The sequence below is a fragment of the Pteropus alecto genome, unplaced genomic scaffold (genome assembly GCF_000325575.1).
Source record: "Pteropus alecto unplaced genomic scaffold, ASM32557v1 scaffold134, whole genome shotgun sequence".
Lineage (NCBI taxonomy): Eukaryota > Metazoa > Chordata > Mammalia > Chiroptera > Pteropodidae > Pteropus > Pteropus alecto.
In genome coordinates, this window is record NW_006436283.1 from 4187521 (window position 1) to 4195057 (window position 7537).

The window sequence follows — 7537 nt, forward strand, 5'->3', positions numbered from 1 at the left end:
CCAAGAAAAACTGCCCTCTGGGTAGTGACCTAATAATTCAGACTGTGGGAGCTTCCACGGTCTTGTAGCTCTGAGCTGGCAAAATACAGTCCTTGGGCTGCCTGTTTTTGTAAATAAAGTTTTATTGGGACACAGCTACGCGTGTGTTTGTCTTATGTATGACTGCTCTCGTGCTGCAGCAGAGCTGAATAGTGGACCACAAAGCCTAAGAGGTTTCCTATCTGGCCCTTTGCACCATCTGGTCCATGCCAGCAGGTAGTTAAATGCTTTAGCCCAGAAGTATTACACCTCTGTTCATGGATCATCGCCTAGAAGAATCCCACGGCCTCTCCAAACTTCCAGAGTACAGCACAGCTGAAGCAGAAGTAGAGAAGCACCAAGTATCGGTGAATATTAGCAGTGTCTAAAATGTCTGCCATGCTGCTTTTCCATGGAGCGGTGAGGATGAACCTATTTTCACTAGCTTATCCCTAAATCCCAGAGTGACAGAGGGAATTGAAATCGACTAGGACTCAGGAGAGCAGAGAGAAACGTTGAAGAGGTCTGAAGTTTCTGATGAGACGCTGCTCGGGGCTTCAGAAACCGTCTCTCTTTGGAGCAAGCTTGGCGCAGTGAATCAACACAGAGCAGTGTTCCCCATAAAGAGGAAGGAAGTATTTGCTGAGAATGAGCGCGCTGGGTTGTACACAACAGTCTCGGGAAACCACCAGAACGTGCCTTGTCAGCATGCCCTGGGGCCTTGGAGCAGTCAGAGCCAATCCCGTGTCCTGCCCCGGGGGTGCTTCCAGACCTGAGCTGCCCTACTGACCAAACCGTGGCCGGAGCCCAGTCACGGGAGGGGGACGCACAAGAGGCAGGGTGCCCGTCCAGGCCTGAAGGCGGTTACCAAGCGCAGGGTTCTCCCCCGTGTCTATGGGAAGGTAATTTGTTCGTCCGCTGGAGCTCTCGGAGAGAAAGAAGTGTAAGGCCCGAAAGGACTTTCGTAGACAAGAGGAGATGGAGCATCAAAGCGCTCGTGGAAAAACGGTCCTGACTCAGATGGGATGACGTAGAAGGAAGTGGGTAGGCGAGGAAGGCAGATTACACTCGGACCGAGGCGAAATGAAGGAGGGGGCGGGGAGCAGTCCCCACGTGCTGCCCTTCACCACTGATGCCACTGCAGACAGAACCGCTCCCTGGCCTGGGGACCAGCAGGCCTGGCACCGGGACCTGGCAGGACAAGCAATCTGGGGAAGGCCTGCTGCTTTGGACTCAGATAAACCTCGGGCAAGTTCCTGCTCCCTGAGCCTGCTTGAGTGAGCCTCAGGTGATCCACCTGGGAAATGGGAACGACTACAGCACTTACCTCTTAAAGTTGTTCTGAAGTTTAAATGCGCGGATGCGTTCAAAAGTGCTTGGATGGAGGCGTTGCTCAAAAATGGTTATTCTTCATACTATCTAGATCATCGTTTGTTCAGTGAGCACTTACTGTCGGGGAAGCACTTAAGAGCTTGGGCGTGCGGGTACACTGGCTCTGGAGAGTGCGGGCAGGAAGCCCTGATTTGCAACATTTGATGCTTTCCATGGAGTACATAGTCCCAGCATGGCCAATTTCAAGCTACCCACAGTTTAACAACTGGCTGGCAAAATTCCTGAATAATCAGCTCTGGAGAGCAGGCCCCAACCCGGTGAGATCTTTCTCTAATTAGCAAATGACACAATAAGTGAAAAGTTAATGGCGATTCAGGAACACACCCCCTCCTTCTCCCCCCCCACCCCGCCCCACCCCACGCACACACACAGATGGATCCAGAACTTGACCAGAGGGTCATTTAGGAGTGGGATTTTTCTCTAGTGCAGTGACATGGGCTGTGCTTTGGGGAGCGAATGAGGGGCAGGCTGGCTTTTTCTCCAGCTTTGCAGCAGCCGTCACACATGTGATGGTGGAGACTGTTCTGTCTCAGGACAGCCACAGCCCTGGGCTCTGCCTCCTGCCAGTGAAGCACCAGCCTCCGAGTCATCACCCGCCTGCTGAAGGCAGGGTCTCCAATACACATCCTGGCTCTAAAGTGCTGGAACTCTGACTTTAAAAAGTATCTTTTGGAACCCAACCACTTCATAACAAATTTTTTCTTAATTTAAAGAAAGTTAGCATTTATCGAGCACCTGCTGTGTGCCAGGAGCTGTGTGCTATGGCTTCATACGCCTTGTCTAATTGAAAGTTCAAACAGCTCTTTGCTGTGTGCCGGGAGCTGTGTGCTATGGCTTCATACGTCTTGTCTAATTGAAAGTTCAAACAGCTCTTTCCCAAGACACACAGACAAAAAGAGAAGAGCTAGGTTTTGAAACTTGCTCTGTTTGGCTCCAGAGCCTTAAATGCCTTTTGCCTTTGGGGACTGGGGACATCCAGCATATAAGTATCCAATGAGTTATACAGTAAGACTTCTGAGAAGGAGGGCCACGGTTGTCAGAGGTGGCTTCGTGGAAAAGGCTGGACTTCAGCTGAGCGGGATTCGCCTTGGCACACAGGCGTGGAAAGGGTGGACGTGACGTTTTCCACGAGTCAACACACAAGCCAGAGTGATGGCTGCATTCAGGGTACAAGCAGGGGCTTATGAGGAAGCGGGGTTGGAGAAGGGCTCAGAGATGAAGTGACTTCTGTAACGTAAGAGGGAGCCACTGAAGGTATACGGGCCAGGGAGTAACATGATGACATTATCCTCAGAATGATTTTTAGAATGGATGAGAGGAGAGAGGACCGGGGAGCAGGGGCTTGTGAAGAAGCGGGGTGGGGGGAGAAGGGCTCAGAGATGAAGTGACTTCTGTAAGGTAAGAGGGAGCCACTGAAGGTATACGGGCCAGAGAGTAACATGATGACATTATCCTCAGAGTGATTTTTAGAATGGATGAGAGGAGAGAGGACCGGGAGGGAGGCGAACCAGAGAGGGAGCTGATGGAGCTGCCAGACCTCTTCTCATGCACAGATTTCATCTTGGAATATAAAAGGTAACAGTGTACAACTAAGTGATATAATAACCACTAAGCAATATAATAACCGTACACCTCACATAAAAAGATCTAAGGCTTCCAGCAGTTTACTGTGAGAACCACAACAGTAAGGAGTGTCTCTGTTTATTACTCTGTCGGGCTCAATCCACGTAGCTTTTGAAATGCGCTAATGAGGATAGCAGTTATCACTTAAACAGATAAGCAATTAGCTCAGGAATAAATGCCATTGTAAAAATGAAGTCATTAGATTGTTGGCAGGTGGAAGACTTTAGCCTGTACTCAGGGGTTAGCGGGGACACACTATTAGTGTGTATGTGTATGTGACACTTTTAACCTACTTGCTGAGAACCTGATCTAACGCTTGGTGGCTGCTCACCCCTCTTTTCTCATCTGCCCTGCGGTTCCTGCGCTGGGTGGAGTTAGGTGACCATCTCCAGTTTCAGAGGAGTGGAGGGAGGCTGGAGGCTGGAGGGAGACTCCAGCGAGAGAAGCTCCATGCCTTCCTTATCCCAGCTCCAACACGGCTATGATAACTCCATGCAAAGGCGGTTCGTTGGGTGTCAGCGAGGCACTTGGGTTCTGAGCTTTGTCCTTGAGTCAATTTGTCCCCTTACACTGGCTCTGGAAGGCAGCCTACCCTGCAAAAACAAGAAACCAAACCAGCACTGCGGGTTTCCCAAAGCGAGGCCCAGCACATGGAGCCTAGGATCCCCGGCCTCTGAATGTGTGGCCTTGGGCAAGTCCCTTCCCCTAGCCAGGCTGCAGCTGCCTCATCTGTAGGGTGAGTCGGGGCTGGAGTAGATGACCTTTAGGCTCCTTCCAGATCTGACGCTCCAGCCGGGACACACGTTGTCAAGAAACCCTGGGAGAAGGAAGACAATTTGTTCTCATTTCCCCCCGTCGATTGTCTAAGTAATCGCAGCTGAGCATTTGTTGGAGCACCGTGGGGGCTGTCACCACACCGCCTCCTCCACAGTCTGGTATCTCTGGGTAACAGGAGAAAGATGCCGAGCTTCCTGCCTGCCTAGTGTACTCACCGGGAAAGGCAGAGGGGGCAGCTGATCCGCACACACCGGGCTGAAATATTCACAGTGCATTGTTTTTATATCGACTTTATCGTGCAGACCGTGCAGGCCCCGTGGGGTTGAGCTCAAAACCGAAAGCAGGGCAGGGCGGATGGGGTCTGGTACTGGCTACAAAGGATCTGGGACTAAAGAAAAGCAAAATAGAACAAACATTTCTTTACGCTGCTTCTTGAATAGGATTAATGACCCAGGTCCTTCATTTCTCCAAATGCCAGATGCCTGGGCAACAGGGCCAGAATGAAGGTGAGGCAGGTAAGGTACCGGCCCGACACTGAGGGTGAGCATCAACTTAAAGGTTACACCTTAGGCGCTTCCTCTCCTCGCCCTGGGTCCAGACACACTGGGCAGCGTAAACGTCGTCATTCAGTTGGGTCTTAACTTGAAAAGTAGATTAAGGAGCTACAAACCCAACCGAGGTCTGCAGCTGTTTGAACAGTTTTCCTCTGTTAGCCGAGGAGAAAATTAGTGAGGAATTCACACTTGGCAAGGAGCAAACTGTGAAAGCCGGGTTGCCGATTTCCTAATGGACAAGGTCATTTTTCTCCACGGAGCCTTAGGGTGCCAGAAACTGTTTGCCGGGTCCCAAAGCGTTTAGAATGGGGCCCCCTCTGTCAGCGTCAACGTAGCCGGAGCAGAATGTGCAGCTTTCTGCTGGTGGTTTCAGCTTTAATCTGCTGAAGCCAGGATCAGGGGCTGTGGGTTGCGACTGGGACCCCTCTCTTTTGGGGAGACCCTGCGCTTGCTCAGAACATCCGGGACTCCAATCTTCTCATCACCTTAACAGGGCAGAACTCGGCGAAGCAGACAGTCAAGAAGGGGCCTGTCTTAGCCCCCACTCAGCCCCACTGCCTCGGGGTGCTGTGCTGCACAGGGTATAGTCTGTCGGCTTTTCACCTGCAGGCTCTCTCTCCTTCCTGTTATAGGCATCTGTGCAAATTGTTGAAATGAGTGGATATGTTACAAAGGTGAGCTGAAACCAGGACAGCGAAAACGAACAAAATTAAAAGCCCAAAGGGACTAGCTGACCTAGAAATTACTCGTCCCTATGCTTCTGTTTTTTCTCTTAGACCCAAGGTTGAGAAGAAGGGCTCAGAGCTGATGAAATACGTGGCTTTTCCCTCCCTGCCTTCCACGGATGCTTAGAGAAAATCCCTGTGACCCTTAAACGCCGGGTTCTCTGCTGGCTTTCTCCCAAGGGCTGCATCCACAATGCGGAAGTGGATAGGATGCTGTGAGGCTGTTTACACAAAGGATGCATGGTATTTGCATGTAATTTCCCTCTGCACGCTGTGCCACCGTTTATTCAAGTTAAAAGCATTTTTATGGCTCTCTGGATGGCAGTCACTTCTGGATTTTTTTCCTCATCTGTGCCGTCTTCTCCCTCAGGCCCTCTCCCTGGCCCAGATCTCTGGCAAGGGAGCCAAGTGGCGCCAAGGAAGGACCAGAGAGGAATGCAGGACTGGCTGCCCAGAGGTGCTGCTCCGGGGTTTGGCTGCTTATCTCCCCTTTACCGGGGACGCAGGCGGAAGTTCTCTTTCCCCAAACAGTAACACTATGTGATTACATTGTAGAAAGTGGGACTCGAACTCAATTAGTCTCTTCGATCCAGAATTTCTCTGAAATACCCCCTATCCCTTTCTCTTCTGCCTCATGAGCTAGGCAGCTGGTTATTGCTTCTAACTTGATCCGGAATTTCTCTGAAATACCCCCTATCCCTCATGAGCTAGGCAGCTGGTTATTGCTTCTAACTGAGCCTTGATTTACTTACTGCTTTTTCGCAATAGCCGGCGAGGGCTGGGCTATTTTACAGATGAGGAGACAGCGTTTAGTCCAAAGGTACACAGGTGGTTAGGGTCTTGACTCGTACAACTCAAAACCCAGTGCCTTTTCTCTGCCTCAGTTTCTTCAACTGCAAAATGGGGGTGTTAATAGCATGTACTTCATAGGGTTGCTTCGGTACCTGTAAAAGCTTTAAAAACAGGGCCGGGCACAGAGAGCGTGTTCAATAATGTGATTGCCCACTAATGTTATTGTTCTATGTTTATCTCTGTCGTTCCAAGCACTGGATTCATGACTCATTCATGGGAGGAGGAACCTAGTTTTAAGCTTGAGGAGTGTGATCCAAGCTGGGGAATGAACCGTTGCCCAGGCCCAGAGCAGGCCGAGGTGGGACCGGAACAGATCCTTGCAAGCAACAGGACTGGGCTGCCAGATTGTCACCTGGCTCTGGCTGCGAAGAAACCCTCGCTGTGAATCTGTGAAACCCCTCCAGGGGATGGTACCCGCCTCACAAACTGCTGGGAGCAGGAAGAACAAAGGCTTCTGAACGGAGCCCAGGATTATGAGGCAACGTTTTACTCTGCGATGTGCTGAAGGCTTTCTGTGAGAAGCAGTTCTGGATTCTTCATGACTTGTTTACCTTTACTCAGTAATTACAAGGCAGGACCTGCGTGTGGGCAAAGGTGTATCAAGGACGCCAGTTCCCTCCCAAACGCAGATCTGAGGCCTTCTAAGCGGCTGGGGCCAGGGGCGGAAGGGAGGGCCAGGGAGCTCCGGTGCTGGGAGAGGCTGCCCAGCAGAGTGTCGGGGCCAGGGACCTACCCCACACACAGCTCAGGCTTCCTCAGTGTCAGCCAGTATAAATGACAGAGCTGTGCTCCCGCCATCCTGGGCTTGCGGAGAAAAACCAAGGCGACTGGACGTGGGTACCTTTAGCCCCGGGTCTGCTGGCTACTGCTGAAAAGAAGGTGATGAAAAATGCAAACTAAGAAAAAGCTCGACTCTATAAAATGGCTTTATAAAAGGGGACCAGACACCCCAAACTGTGCTTTTAAAATGTTGAAGAGTTGTGAAGTCATGTTCTAGCAGCTGAAATTTTCGCTGATCAGTCCACTCTCTCAGAAAAAAAAAAGAGAGAGAGAAAGAAAAACTCCAGACCCACAAATAAAATAAAAGGTTTAAAACACAAGTGCCTGTAATTAAGCTTCGAGATGACGTCTTGCGCCTGTCCACACTCCAACTGTTCGGTGTGTTTTCGAGAGGAGTCCCCGGCCGCCTGCATCCCCCCCGAGTTGACTCTCTTCCAGTCACTTCCAAAGTTTCCCAAACGTGCAATCAGAGGTTGACTGTCTCCCTCTCATCTTGGGTTGATGATTTCCTAACTCCCCAGCTAGCCGTGTTGGCCAAGGGACCCGTAAACAGATAGCATCTGTAGAGCTCAGCGCTTTGAAAGGAGCTACGGATGAGGGACGAGGGATGGTGACATTTCCCTAGTGGGTCACCAGCCCTGATTCATCTCCCTGAGCCCTGGGAAATGGGACTGGCGAGCGCTTTAGGGACGAGGCGCTGGGGGCGTGCGAGATGCCACCGCCACGTGAACCCCTGCGGCGGCTGGGGGGCTGCGGGCGCCGCGTGCGGGGTTTCTGAGCGTCGGCTTTGCGGATGCGCCGCGGTGGGGCGGGGAA